Here is a 14,788-nt window from a genome sequence, read left to right as displayed (position 1 = left end):
GGCCAACTGTTTTTTAAAAGAATTTCTCATTCACACTTTCTACCACTGAAAAACCTTTCAATTTTAATGCTGTAAGACTATGAAGGCAGAAGGAAAGCTATAGCTTTTGCATGTCAGCATACTGCTGTTCTCTGTAGCTGCATTTGAATTTTTAAAAATAGAAATAAGAGCATATACATTATTCAAATGAGGGCCAGGGCAACCATAGAATCTCAGGGCTCTATGCCCCTTTTGCTGGGTTTGGGTTTAGACAAGAGCTGCAGTCATAATCTCAAATTTAAAAAAAAAAAGAAAAAAAGAGAGAGAGAAAAAAAAGAAATTTAGGAAAAGAAGTTGAGAAAAATATGGTGGTAATCTTTTAAGTGCTTATAGCTTTAAGTGCCATTAATGCTGTCATATTTTGTAACTTTTTAAACAAGTATTTGGAATTATTTGTTTTAATTTCCTTTTCAGGTATTATCTTTGTTTGGCATTTGCTATCTCTTTTCTTGTTAAATCTAAACACAAGCTGTCTGCATTTCCAGGTTAAAGTGAAGTGTTACCAAATTGTAGGTATTTTTAAAAAATCATTTGTGGTGTCTGGACACATATAGATATAAGACACACAAATGTCCCTAGACTTCATAGTAAATATTCAAAGAAAAGGCTGCAAAATAATTAATAGGAATTACGAAAAACACTTAGTTTTGGTAGTCTCAGCCTGCAGGCTACTGTTTGCCATTGCAGATAGAAGATTTTGCATGTCAGAAATGAAATACATGATTGCACCAGCAATGCCTCCCCTGCGCCTTCTCCAACTCTTAAATAGTCTTGCAATTCAAGCTGTAGGCGTACAGGTAAAGTAAGCATGGATGTAGATGGCAGAGACATACCGAGTCCCATAAGCTAGTCAAACGTACAGACCATATGGGCACAGACTTCTGGAATTGCATGTCCATATCTGCATACACAGAAATGCATGCTCCATTTTCTGTGATAGCTTCTTAGATTTCATGCACAACGAACCAATTCAAAATCTAACTGGTCACCAGAATATGATTGCCAAGGCTATGAATAGAAACATGGCAATGAAAATGCAAATTTTGAGTATCCATATTTGCATATCTAATTGACTCTGCACCATTTGCAGGAGCAAGCCAAATATCACTAGTACAAAAGAGGAAAAGTTCTTGGTATGTTCTGTCTGCTGATTCACTTCACTTGAAATATCACATCATCTTTCTAATTCCTTTATCTATTTGAAAATTAAGGATGAAAAAACAATGTTTGAAAAATTTCAGGTCATTTGGGATTACTTTAACTCAATAAGGTCCTACAGAAATTGCATTCTGCTTAGGTCACCAATGAATCTCTAAAGGCACCGGGCTGTCTGCTGGCTTTGGTGTACTGGAGGCAGGACAGTGAGCCTCATCCCCAGGGAGGGTTCCTGCTGATTCCATAGCTGCCCTTGCTGCTGGAGGCTTTGGGGGCCACACCACGACATGGACAGCAGCTTGCAGCCAGCCTCAGACCCATCCTGCTCAGGCTGCAGGCAGAGGCCAGGGAGAAGCAGGTCTGTTCAACGTAGGAGTCCTCAAGCCCTCCTGACAGTCCTGGTTTTGGGAGGCATGGGATGAAGTAGGGCCTCCAGTGCCACACATGAGCAAGTCCTCTGAAGTCTTGGAAATTCAGCGAAGCCTTTTGTGCTCATTCAGTAGACTCGGGATGGATAAAGTACACTTGGATATAGTGAGGCTTTCTGTTGTTTAGATCTGGGGCTTTACTGTAGACTAGTAGAAAGTTAGGAGCAAAAGCTACAATTCGAGTATGCATTTGAATTGCAGACAAGGTTCAGAAGTGCTCAGACATGTGATTCGGGTCCCATGAATTAAAGTACTGCCTGGTTACACCGTACTGCACTTTGCTTGTATTAAGGATCAGGCACACAAAAGCAAGTCACCTGAGCCTGAAAGCCTGCAGTACATACAGATTGTGCTAACAATTCTCCATGGTTACCAAATGCCAAAAACAACATCACACATGCAGTTTTATTTGCTCCTCAACTGAGTTGTCATCACAAGAAATGCTTGCCTGTAATGGAAAAGTCCTGCACAGATGCACAGACGGCTGTAAGGATATATGAGATATGTTACCTCTCTGTGAAAAATAAGGCTTAGTCATAGCCAGTGCATTTCTGCAGGGAAAGCTGGACTCATTGTCTTGTAGGCCTTGTCTGTGAGAGCAAGGAGTTAGTGGGCAAGTCATGGAAAACACATAAAGTGGCTGAGGAAGTAATATTTGGTGGCCAAATTCAGAACTGCTTGCTGTGATGTGATAGAAGGACAACGTAGTCCTGGCATATTTTTCATCTCTAAATTTTCTGAGTTCTGTCTGCATCTAGCTGATGGCATCTGTGGCCAGCTTTGGTTTCTGCCTGCCCATCCCATGCAGGAGTCCATGGCTGACATTTTACCAAGCTGTGTCTTCACCCGCTTCTGGTTTGGAATGTGATTGTTTCAGGGCCAAAGGGTGATGCTGAATAAACTCCCAGTGAGATACAGAACAGAGCATTGGATGACCTTTTACATGAAAGCAAAATTTTTTTTTTTTCATTCTGCCCCGCTTCACCCTCATTTGTGTGTCTGTGAATCTTGCTAAGAAAGCTGCCAGTCTGCTAGTGGAGTAAATATTTTCTCCCATATGATTGCCTGTTAAATTCCTTAATACACATCAATTTGTATTACAATGTGGGAAGTGCAAAGGGTGTATTGTGTAGGGTGGCAGCCAGTAATGTCTGAAAACTAAAATGACATTTTATTGTCCTACATTGCTTCTCCCTGGCAAAGGCCATCTCTGGGTTTTACTTCTATGTAGCAGTTTGAGAGAGGATATCAGTTCAAACATGAAGTGTTTTGGTGGTTAAAATTCTCACCCTTTGGAATTTAGATTACTTAGAAAAAAAAAAAAAATTGTGATGCTATTTCTAGTGAGGCTGTTCAACCATTATTGCAACTTTTGGCAAAAGATAGTCTAAAGTATATCCAAATCTCCTTGCACTTAATTACAACCTTTCACAGCAGCCAAAAAATAAAGTCAGACAAAATGGCGACTTACTGACTTTAAATCTCAGATCCCGCACTGAGCACAACATGACTTGACATGGGAATTGGGACCTGAAAGAACAAAGGAAACATGGATTTTCTGTAGCCACAGCCCTCACACATAGAGGAAGACTCAGCTATCTGTTTTCCTACAGCTTTCAGCTCTGCAATCCCACTCTCTTCTGTCTTGTGCAGGAGACGTCTGGCATGCTCCTTTGGGGATCCTCCTGAACCATTAATGATCACTGAACTTGTGCAGATTTTGCATGAGTGGTTTTGAAAAGGTTTGTAACTTCATCCATGTGGCAGTCTGTGAATTTCTTTGTCTTTTTTTTACAGGGAACATTATTTCTAATAAACGCCTTATTAGAAATAATAGTAAATAAAAAAGCAGTGATTTATATTAATGAAATCTGATTTTTGTTGTTGCTGTGAAATTATAAACCATCTGAGCTTTTGCTGTCTGGCTTTATGATGTCTCTAGTAGAAGTCTGCTTCTTCCAAAGCCATTAATGGGCAATGCCAGAGACTTTCTGCAAAATTCTCTGTAATCCACGATAAACAAAACTATGTCTGTGAGTTCAGGGTGTTAAAAATCCTGTCCTTAAGAAACCTGTATTTTCCTGAAGAATGTGTGTTTATGCTGTACATGGGCTGTTTGTTTGTTTGCCGGCTTTGGTTTTCTCAGGGGCTTACTTGTGTTGTCAGGTAGCATGATGTCTGCTAGTCTCACTTTTCCCATCATCCACTAAAAATAAATAACAGGCAAAGACCAAGCTTTATGTAATGTTGTATATTAAACTGGAACAAGAAGTCTTCTGCTAAACAGATACAAATGTAAAGGGTGACTGGGAACTGCTTCAGTCCTTTCCATACCTCTGTTTGTTCTGAACTATGCTTTCTTTAATCTAAGACCAAAATCTGCTCCCATCAAAGTCAGTGCAGTAAAGAGGAGCTAGTTTCTTATTTTTAAGCTTTTTAAGGTAAAGGTTTGCTGTTTGGGCATTGAAGTGCTATTTGCACTTACCAAGATGGCGTTACGTCAATACTAAATACAAATAAGCCCAGCTTCAGAAATGGTTCCCTAGGCAATAAAATATCAATTAAAACACAAATGCAAATCAACACAAATCTGTGGAACTCAAATAGAAGCTTGTAGATTAATGTATGAAACTAGTTGCCTGAAATATATCATCACAGAAATGCAGATTTGGAAGTTCCTGTAGGTTGCCTAATTTTTCCCAAGGTCCCCATCTTGTTCCCTACCAGTAGCAGTTGTCTCGTTAATACCATTGCTGATTTGAAGCATAATTGTTCCTGCCTGCCAGCACAACTCAAGTACATAATGATGTTAGACCACGTTGACTCACACTGATGAAATCAAACACTCTAAAGAAACAGTTTGCAAAAACTAATTTGGGGTTGTCCTGATGAAGCCAGCACATACTCTGGGAGCTGGATCATGCTGGGTTGAATAGGTCAGTCTAGAAGCACAGAGTATCCTGAGTTGGAAAAGACCCACAAGGATCATCGAGTCCAACTCCTGGCTCCACACAGGACCACCCAATCTAAGGGCAGGTCTCATCCACAGCACTGGTGAGTACTCAGGAACCGACTGAAAAAAGGCGCTATGCGAACATGTGCATGTGCCTTCACGCAGCCCATGCAACCAGTTCTTGCACACAGATTCAGTGGTGGTGCCTGCCACTCCATGCAGGTAGGCATCAGTTTCTGTGCCCCCTCATATCTGCAGACAGGTCATGTCTCAGCCAAATCTTGCCACTAATACCTACACTGCTTTAGGGGAAAGAGGGCATTTCTCTAGCAAGTGCCCCTTTGAGACAATTAGGATGTGCTTTTCTTGGCTGAGCAAGTTGAGAGCAAATCACAGGCAGGTGATATGTGGCGTGTAAGAGAATATTTTAGTTTCCCAAATATGTTTCACCCACACTCTCTTTTTCCTTGTGAGAACTGGGTGCTTAAAGAGGAAAGTTTATAGTGCCTATTGTGAGATGTAAGCCAAACATAGCAACTGCCATTTAGCAGTTTTCCAGATCCTGGAGTCATGTAGTAACTATTATAAGAAAAAGGCAGGATTTGTATCTGGATAACAGCTTTGCAAAAATTCGAATTTGTTTAGGCAAATGTTCCAATGCAGTTTTAGGCTCATTTTTTCTAGTACAAATTGATCTAGACCTTGTGGACTGGGCCTATAAACCATGATTTTCTTTTTCTCTAAAATTTGGGGAAACATTTTGGTGGGATGGTGGTCTATTTATTTTTTCCTGATCAACTTCAAATCATAGTATAAGCAATCAGAAACCTACTTACAAAGCTATTCTATCTACTCTCTTGTCTCTGCCTCTCTTTCTCTTCCGTTCTCTGTAAGATTTTATGGTGCTTTAGAACGGCATTTTCAGAAAAGGGACAGTTTCATAAATGTCATTATCAGGGTACAAAGCAGAATGTGCTTGTACCGTCTTGATAAGTTTTGCTGCTATTGTCTTTATTATATGATGTAATGTTTTACTAAGATGGAAAAAAAGCAACAAAGACCTTCTAAATGATGAAAACACTTCTCCTGTTTTTGTTTGTTTGTTTGTTTGTTTTTGTGTTTTGTTTTTTTTTTTTTTTCCCTATCATCCAGCAAGAGCGGGGGAACTGTAATTAATCTTACCTTCTGCAGTTTCCCAACAGATGCAGTTTGCACCAACAGATGCTGCAACCTGTTGAACTATGGGTCTGTTGTCAGCACACATGGGTGACAAAAGATTCCTGCAAGCATGGTTGATACCACTGTATAAAGTCTGTAGAGACCCCTCATGGCTGAGCCTTCCCTTGACATAACACCCCTGTGTTGTTGTTGTTTTAATTATTTTGCTATTCTTTATATACTTGCTATGCTACGCAGTCTTTACTGGTTCTAGTTATTTGAGCATTTGTCGTGTAACTCAACATATATTTCTCCAAAACTCACACCCCTATTTCTATACTATTTCTCCCCTTATGAGCACGTGTCTGCTAACTGGATCTACTTTAGCTACTCTATATCACTCTTGTAAAAGTGATTATTTGCATTTTCTAATTTATGCACCAGCTTGTTCACTTGATTTCCCATTTTCAGGGCATGACCTTATCTAGCAGTAGCTGTTTGCTCTGACTTGGTGACCTACTGCCTGGGATATGCAAAAGGCTGCTTCATTTTTAGAATTGGACAGCAAGCTGATCTATCTAGCTGACCTACTAATTGTTCCTAGAGGTGACTGGGAAAGATAATGAGAAAAAAAACAATAGGGTGGGTGGATGTGTGACCTGTTGTGAAATACATCTTTTTCCCACTTCAAAATCTGGATGCGGGATGCTGAGTGTAGCACTAATATCCTTGCTGAAACATGATTTTCTCAGTGCAGTCTGGTGTTTTGCATAACACCAGCTATTTTGAAATGAACTGTTACCTTCTGGCAAAAATATTACATTACAGTTATATTAAAATTATTAATTTAGAGGTAACATACTAAATCTGAACAGTGCACAGAGGAAGATCCCTCACAGATTGCACAGCACAGTGCCTGGACTGGCAGGTGTCAAGTTGCTTTCTGACAAAGCTTTAGATCATTTCTACAGAGGACACTGTAGACTTCCGCCCTTTAGGAGTGCCCCTGAGTCGTCCCTTCCTTTCCTTCTGGCACAGTGTGCTGGTGTTTTTCTTGATGATGTTGTCTTGATGGCATCATGAGAGTCAATGTAAAAAATAAACCAACCAACCAAAAACAATGTTAAATGAGCAACTTAATCTGATTTTATAGCAGAAATCTGAATAGTTCTTGATGTGGCCCCAAAACTTCCACTTTTAATGAAAAGCAGGAAAAACATGAGTATTGTAATTCCTAAAAGCAAACAAACAAAAACAATGACAAAACCAAAGACCAAATCCCCTTCCTTAAGTCACTGTTCCAGTGAATAAATCTGGACTTCTGTGTTCATGCTTATGCAGATAGCACTGATGAAAATGAAGACATGCACACTACATTTTGCTCCTGTTAACCTTTCAAAGCTAATCCGGCAAGGAGAAAGTCAGCTGCTATTAATCTCTTGTGTCACTACACACAGATTTAACAATGGCAAATTAATTGCTTCCCATTGCATGAATATTGCAGAAACAGAGAAAGAAAATTCCCCAAGGGGGCTGACCTTGGCCTGTAAAACTCATCTTTCTACATGGGTTTGTGGGACAGGGAGTACCCAGCCTGCTCTAGAGCACAAGCTGGGCATGCAAAGCCTGAAAAAGAAATAATAATAATAATAAAAACACAACATGTAAACTGGGCCTATTTTGCAAAGAATCACTAAAGATCGACAGGAACATCACGAGGTTGTGTTTTGTGATGTCACATTACAGACCTGGGGGTGACTTGATGTCACAGCAGGGAAAACAAGAGGTCCTGGAACTGTTGCCACATTTGTTGAAGAGAGCCAGAGGTTGGAGGCAGGCTCAGCAATGCTCATCCACAGCGTGAGTACAGCAGCAGGCTTTTGAGGGATTAAGCACAAGCGAATGATGTCTGCGTGCTTTCTTACAAGTGAAGTAAACACTACCTGAGTAACAACAAGATTTACAGTGAGCAGTAGCTGCAGAAATGTGCATGTTGTGCTGTCTTATTTAAACTGAAGTGTTTAATCCTCCAATTCCAGGGGTCTCAAAGACACCAGCCTACTCAGCTCTTCAGCCTAGACTCACTCTTAGAGCAGGTCCACCTTGAGGGGGATGCATGCTGTGCTGGGAAGTCAATTACACTGTTTTATTTCCAATTCTCATTCTGATGTAACTATCTTTGACAAAAGAAACATACATTTTTGGATTAAAACAATAACAAAAAACATTCTCTTGGCTGCAGTTGTCACCCTTTTCCCTTGAATCCCTTCTGCCTGCTGAGAAAGACTTGTAGCAAACAGCACTGTCTTGTTTGAAGGAGGGGATACAACTGGATTTTTCATGGGGAAGAAAAGAAGAAAAATCCCCTGAAGTCTAGACTTGTTTCAGAATGAACTGGCAAATAAACCTTTTACTTTCTGGCCATGCAGATACACATTCCATGCATACACATAGCACGAAGTTGTTTAACCTTTCACAGCTTTATGAGAGATGTAAACGAACGGTTTACTAACACTGAGTGCTAATAACTTAGCCATACACACTTGCAAGTTCTGCATGAAGCAGTCTGATCTCACGAACTTTTATTTGGCAGTTCCCGAACAAGCCAAGTTACTGCAACAGTGAAATAGGTTCAGACTATACTTGGCAATTTCTCTTTCCTATCATTGGTTTTCTACTCCTGCTCATCTGCTCCTCATTAACACCCTTGGCAAGGGGTCCTCCTGTAGAAAACTTAATCTCAGCTCTCTGCACTGCAACTGCTGAAGTAAGATTTTGGTGTGTATGAAAGGAAGCTATGAAGGCCAAGAGAATTGAGGTATTTTCTATAAATATGACGATGGCCATTGTGTTCACAATACTGAGGCTGTTTAATTTTGAGCAATGACCATGTCAGCCACTGCAGGGATCTAGATAGACTTATTTGTTATTAATGTGTACAGTAAATTTCCAGCAAGCATTCAGATTACAGGAAAATTAGTATGTTGGGGTTTCCCTCAGGAGCTGAAAGAAGTTTTAAAGAAACAGTGTTGTGTGTTAGCTAGATAAACTAGAAAAGCTTGATAAGAAGGGTGCTGTAGCTTGATAGGAAGGGTGTACATGTATATGCTGGTATTTCTTAGTTACTTCATCAGTTTACTGGTCAGTTTGTACTAAGAAATTAAAGAAGCTCTGCAGGTGCTTATGGAAACAGAAAGGGAGCTTTGACAGCCCTGAGAGCTTTGGAAAGTAAAACAAGCGTGTAGAGAGAAGCTGCACGCTCTTTGGAGAAGGCTTTCATGTCCATTAACAAGATCATTAGCAGCTTGTGTCACAATCAATATGTATACTGAGTGTATCCATGAAGGTCAGAAAACATTGGTTGAAATGTCACCCTTTTAAGCAATAAACTCAGGTCGGTCAGCGTCCTTGGCTAGGCAAAGACTGAACATGCTATTTGTGTTGAAACAGGTGGATGTTGGGACATTGCAATGCTAACCATTAAATAAGAAACACTGCAATGTAGACATGTGGGGTTTCTTCTTGTACCGTGTTATCAGACTTTCTTCATTGGCGTCTGTTCTATTTAGAGGCCATTAATAGTCGCTTTGTTTCTGAGGATTTTAAAGACCGAAGTCTTAGGAGTTCATTCTCATTATAACAATAATTCCATTATTTCTTGACAGTTACTAGGAATAATTTTACAGAGAGACAACTCTGCTAAAGAATAAGGACACTTTGTTTTTCTTCATTTTAGGAAAGGATAATGGGAATGGATTAGGTTAAGGTGTACCATGCTTGGACCAGACTTTAAATATGGTTTTCAGTGAAGCATTAGTTACAAAAATTGTGTAAGGCTAGCAAAATACTGTGGGAAGCCTCAGTCACTGGGCTAACAACAGGCTGGAAAAGAGATGAAACCTTGGTAAAACTAGAATTATTGATCTTTCAGTTCAAAGGTAAAACCTGGAAGTCAAAGAAGTAATTTGGGGGTCAAGCCAAAACAAAATGTTTTCTTCTTGGTGAAATTAAAAAACAACAGCAACAACAACAACAACAAAAAACTAGAACCACATTTAAATGAAATATCTTTTTGATGTAGAGCAAGGGGAGAAAACTTGCCAGGGGAGTTTTAGGTTGGATGTTAGGAAGAACTTCTTTACCAAAAGGGTTATTAGGCATTGGAATGGGCTGCCCAGGGAAGTGGTTGTGTCACCATCCCTGGAGGTATTTGAAAGACATTTAGATGTAGAGCGTAGCGATATGGTTTAGTGGAGGACTTGCTAGTGTTAGGTCAGAGGTTGGACTCGATGATCTTGAGGTCTCTTCCAACCTAGAAATTCTGTGATTCTGTGATTCTGTGAAAATGTCACATTTTGATTTAAAATGAACTTGAAAGTGAAAACTCTGCCTCTGGGGTAGAGGTCATTTCTTGCTTCTAACAAAATATTTTGGCTTATGAAGTGAAACAACATAGTTCCTTCTTTTTACTTCCAGGTGAAATAAGCCAATGTATAATTCAACTGAATTTGGTTTGTCAACCGAAATGAGAGTCAAAGATCAGCCAGTAGGAGGCACGTATGGTTCAATGAGGAGACATATACTCCTTTTGTACACCCAAATCCCAGCAGTACTGAAGCCTGCTTTGCATTTGACAAAATCACTGAAAAGGCCAAGCTAGCGTTTGGGAAACTTAGTCATTTCACAACAGGAGTTTAATGTAGTGCACCAATCTTTATCCGAGCAGTCAACACTAAACTGAGAACATGTTAAATATTAATAATTTAAATTACTTTTGTAGCATAGAAAATTCTAGTTGATTATTAACTTCAGTTCTGGGCAGAGGGTGTTTTCTTCCTTGAGTACTATTTTTCAGTCTCATATTTAATGTATTGGATTGCATTTCAATAGTTACAGAATTTCTATGAAACACTGTGAAGACTGGAAAATGGGAAGTATAAGACAAAATGTAACTGTATGTGACATGATAATTAAGTTTTATCTAATCTTAAAATATTTATTTCTTTCAGTGGAGAACTTCATTGCCAGCTTTCATGTGCCAGAAAGTAAAAATTGAATCCTTGTCACAAATACCTAGGAAATATCATTGCTCCTACTTCGTAGCATGGGGAACGAACTGTCTGAGATTAGAGAGAAACCTGTGTCAGAATCAGGATTTCAACTCTGATTGCTTACTATGTGTTCTAATAGCAGGCTGGTCTTCCCTTTTTGATTAAACCATGACTTTCTTACTGACGCAACGTTTCGCACATGTGAACTGCTAGATTAAACTTTGATAGCATGCCACATACTGTTCTTGCTTTTTAAATCTTTATAACGTTTATTGTCAGGCAGTCACAACACTAGGAAATGCCAGAATTAAGATTGTCCATACACCTTAATCGTTTTTGTGCCTGCTTTATGAGACGGTCTTTAAATCATGTCACCACTTATTTGTCATGGGTTTTCTGTCTTATTTAATCTGTTCTGTACTGTGCTCAGTTGTGTATTTTTACCTTTTCCTTCTTGTTCACTGTATAAACCCTGGCCTTATTTACTACAAACTGTCCCAGCCATGCTGTGCAGATTGCTGTTTTCTCATGGACTTCTTGATATCACTAATCACAAGTATATCTGGAATGATTTACAAGTATGAACTGCTCTTTTGTGGTGCTACAAGGAGGTAAGGCAGTGGTGGTACTCCACTCTAACAGAGGGAAGGATGCAGCAGAAAGAGCATCTCTCCATTAATGCTATGGGTTCAGTCTGAGAAGTCAGGAACTTAGAGTTTTTACTCCAAGTGCACTTCAAACTTTGAGATCATAGCTTATATTAATTATGAGGATCCAGCTGATCAGCTCTAGAGGTAAATGCTCAGAAAATGAGGGTGAAACAGATTCTCATTGCCTTTGATAATCCTGGTTTTGTAACTTGTTCAGCATTTCCTAGTGGACATAAAAGAAAGAATCCGGTTTTCTATCATGGCATTCAATTCCCTAAGCTAAGACACCTCTTGTACCTTCTGCAACTTTTGAAAGCAGCAGTCCTCTTTATTGCACAGCCGTGGCTCAGTTCATTCCTCAGACCATACTGCAGACCAAATAATATTCATCTCTCTTCAAAATTTATTTGGTAAAGATTGAGCCATGTTCCTTTCTTTTCCATTTTCTCACTATGTTTTTCATATAGTAGCATAACAAGATTCCCTCTGGAAGTGGGTGATCCAGGTTCAGTCATTCTCTCTGCTTGCAGGTGGTTATCTCGTGTGTCTCGGGAGAGTGGCTGGGGCAATAGGCTTTCCGGCAGTCTGGCAGCTGAGGGGTTCACATGCTTTGTTTTCTTAGAAGTGGTACTTCCCTATACAAAAATAACTCAAAGCGTATTTGAGCTACAGAAGGGCATGTGGGGAAGCATGCTCTTGTATTCACTGGAACTGTTTATGCTGTTAAGCTGGGTGTTGATGTCAGAAGAGGGAATTCACCTGAAGTCCTGCACCTCCTTGGAGTAGCTCTCTCTCCTCCTTAAGGAGAGGAAGAATAATTCCAATACAATCTTTTCCAGCTTCTAAGAGTAAGTTTTTTTCTGTTGCTTGAATCTGGGCACCTTTCATCAGGAAGGAAGGAGAAAGGTCTCCATATCTCATCCTGAAAGTGCACAAGTGTTTTCATGAAATTCTGAGCAAAATGATCGAGGGATAAGACTTGAGACTTACCTGTTCCTTCATTCTATAACAGAAGTTAAGTTTAGGGTCAGGCACCAAAAACGTAAAATATTATAACACCACCCTCTTATGTGCCAAAGCAAGTTAATTGCATTTGTCCTAAAGTTCTTTTTCCCATGTTCCCAGAACTTCAGGCAAAAAATGCCTGTGCATGCTGGAGCAGTGGGACAAGGAGAACACTAGTTCTGAAGACAGCAATCCATCTGCAAGAAGGAAAGGCAGCATAAAAACTGTAGCACAATGCAAATATTTCCCTTGAATGACATTGAACTTTAAGCGATGTGTTCTGAATATCCAACCTTTCAGTGCCCTGGCTGTATTGTACACTGATGATTTCTTTTGGGGTTGGGAAAAGTGAAACATGCATAGATAAGACCATGGATGTCTCAGAAAATGCTGCCTACATGCAGTTCAATTTAAATCCATATACAGTATTTTAGATGTCATATGCAGTAGCTAGTGTGTTCATAGAATGCAAAATGCTACACAGACCCATCATGTTTGCTAGTTAATCAAAAGCTTGGTGAAAGAAAATAAAGGGCAACTTTCCAGCTGAAGTATTTGGGAAGTCATGAAGTTTCATATTTTCAGAAGGACATTAAAGCGAGCATCTACATTAAAGATATGATGATTGGCTTAAGGAATTGCACAGTCTGTGTTCCTTTCTCTTCAACTTTATTTTTGAAATAACTTTTGAAAGAGCTTTATTTTTGACCTTGCAATTAAAAAGTGCCATTTTTTTCTTTCTTTATTTTATTTTATTTATTTTTTTTTCCCAAAGTGTTCCACAGCTGCTCACAGATTTTTGAGTTACTCTTTGATCAAGGGTGGAAATCATGTCTTAGTTTTGGGCCTACTTGTTGAACTCCCTTCCACATGGTTAATGCACTTAGCTCTCACATTTCTTTAAATTCTGCCTTCACCTCTGTTACAACTTCCATCTTTTCATATCTATCCTTTTGTGTCCCACAAGGGCCAGTAGAACTGATGAGGTAACAGAAGCAACTGAGTAGGTGAACCGAGCAGATGGCCAGAGAGATCCTGAAATAGGAAACTACTCCGGAGAGTTCTACTACATGACTTTCCAGTTTCTTTGATAATTTGTTTATTTATGTATTTATTTTTGCCAGCACTTTGTCTCCATGCCAAGGGCAATACATTTTGCAGTACTTTTTGTTATTATTATTTTTTATATGTATATTTTTTCACATATCATATGTTACCAAGAGAGTGAAAATTCTCTTCACCTTGTGCCATCTAGTGAACATGATGCCTAGAAGCTGAGTGATTTATTGGTTTTGGTACAAAACAGGGGGGCTTTTCTCCTTGATTCTGATGGACAGTTGTCCTGGCAAGTGGGAAAGAACATGAGCTCCTGGCAGGAGAGAGAATTACAGCATGGAATGAGAAGTGCTCTCCCCAGTCAGTCTGGCCAGTAATTGGTGGAGCTGGGAAGGGGGCACTTTGGTGCACTCCATCATCTCTTCTGCTGCTGCTCTCCTGCACTGAGCAAATGCTCATGGAAAAATCCTGCAGGAAGGGGGGATTCTGATGTTTGATGTTCTGATGGACCTATATGAGCATTTTAGAGTTCTCTGGGCAGTACAGCTCCCTCTAAGCTTGATATTCACTGCTGTTTTTCTCTCTCCTGAAGCCCCCTCCTATCAGCTAAACCTAGCTGTATCCATCTGTCCTAGAGAAGTCCTTTATGAACACACGCCCTTATGGCATTAACTTAACTTTAAGCAGCAGTCTCCTTTTCTTATTCTAGCTTTATTGTAGTTACTTAATAAGCTCAGATAGACTTAATGTGCTGTTTTGTTTTACAAAGGAAGGAAAAAAATGCACTGAGGTCCTGTAGAAGGCATCTTTCTCCTCCAAATAAATTCCAATCACAGATCTATGATCTCAATGAGAGCTGGATTTGGTTTGCACTTATGCAATCTGCAGTAAAAACTTAAAGTAATGCAGCAATGTTTTCTCTTGAGTCTGGAAATGTACTTCATGGCCACACTTACTTATACTTCATTTTATTTCCTTCTATTTGTACTTTTTTTCTTTTTCTAAACAGAGACAATCTGTTTTTTTTTTGTTGTTGTTGTTTTTGTTTTTTTTTTTGTTTGTTTGTTTATTTGTTTTTGTTTTTCTTCACTGCATCTTGTGCTTTACGGGTGTTGATTAGCTTATTGGTTTTTTTTTTGTTTGTTTTTTCCGTTTTCTGTTGTTTTTGTGTGCTTTTCTTGTAGTTTATTTTTTTTTAATCACCAAAAAGCTGCCTCAATTCATCCTCTGACTATGTCAAAGCTTCTGTGTTTACATGGCTCCTGCATGCTATGATTCTAAGGTCCTTGATCT

Source organism: Netta rufina (assembly GCF_964035555.1).
Source record: "Netta rufina genome assembly, chromosome: 5".
NCBI lineage: Eukaryota > Metazoa > Chordata > Aves > Anseriformes > Anatidae > Netta > Netta rufina.
This window is presented reverse-complemented; position numbering follows the sequence as displayed.